Genomic DNA, 1,240 nt, shown 5'->3' with positions numbered 1-1,240 from the left:
TTATATATTTATAATATTTACTTTTATTTTTCTATATATTCAGTATTTCTCTTTCTTATACTTTATATTTAGTTAATATCTATATTTTATATTTTAAGATAGCTGTTTAAATCTTAATGTTTTTTTCCATTTTTAATGTAAAACAACAATGTTTAATAGAAGAATTTGGACAAATAGTCAAATAGTTATATTTATGTTTTTTTTTCTTTTTTTCATAAAATGGTAATGTTACGTTATGGAGATAAACCATTTTTTTAGTGAAAAAATGTAATTTTACATATGTTTAATATAGTTTTTCCATTTTTGTTTATGTTCTATGTTTACATATTTTTGTTATTTAAAAATGTAAAATGGTAATCTTACATATGTTTAATGTAGTATTTCCATTTTTTATGTTATATGATTACATATTATTTTTTAAAATAAAAATGTAAAATGATAATCTTACATATGTTTTATGTAGTATTTCCATTTTTTATGTTGTATGTTTACATATATTTATTATTTTCGAAATTATATATAATGTTTTTTGTTTTTTTGTATAAAACAGTAATGTTACATTATGGAGATTAGCCGTCTTTTTTTTTTAAGTGAAAAATAGTAATTTTACATATGTTTAATGTAGTTTTTCCATTTTTTATGCTGTATGTTTACGTATTATTTATAATTTTTGAAAATTAGTAATATTAAAATGTAAAACTATATTTTATACCACGTGTCATCTTTCGGGAGAAGTTTTTTTGCTGATGCGGACGCTCTATGGAGCCTCAAAAGGTCCATTTTATTAGTAAGTTATTTTCAAAATTATATATAATGTTTTTTGCTTTTTTTTTATAAAACGGTAATGTTACATTATGGAGATAAGCCGTCTTTTTTTTTTAAGTGAAAAATGGTAATTTTACATATGTTTAATGTAGTGTTTCCATTTTTTATGTTGTATGTTTACATATTATTTATAATTTTCGAAAATTAGTAATATTAAAATGTAAAACTATATTTTATGCCACATGTCATCTTTCGGGAGAAGTTTTTTTGCTGATGTGGACGCTCTAAGGAGTTTCAAAAGGTTCATTTTATTAGTATAGATTTCGAAATTATATATAATTTTTTTTTTACAAAATAGTAATGTTACCTTATTGAGATAAACCGTCTTTTTTTTAGTGAAAAATGGTAATCTTACATATGTTTAATGTAGTTTTTCCATTTTTTATGTTGTATGTTTACATATATTTATTATTTT

Source organism: Brassica oleracea, chromosome C2 (genome assembly GCF_000695525.1).
Source record: "Brassica oleracea var. oleracea cultivar TO1000 chromosome C2, BOL, whole genome shotgun sequence".
NCBI lineage: Eukaryota > Viridiplantae > Streptophyta > Magnoliopsida > Brassicales > Brassicaceae > Brassica > Brassica oleracea.
The sequence above is the reverse complement of the archived record's forward strand: the minus strand, read 5'-3'. Positions refer to the sequence as shown.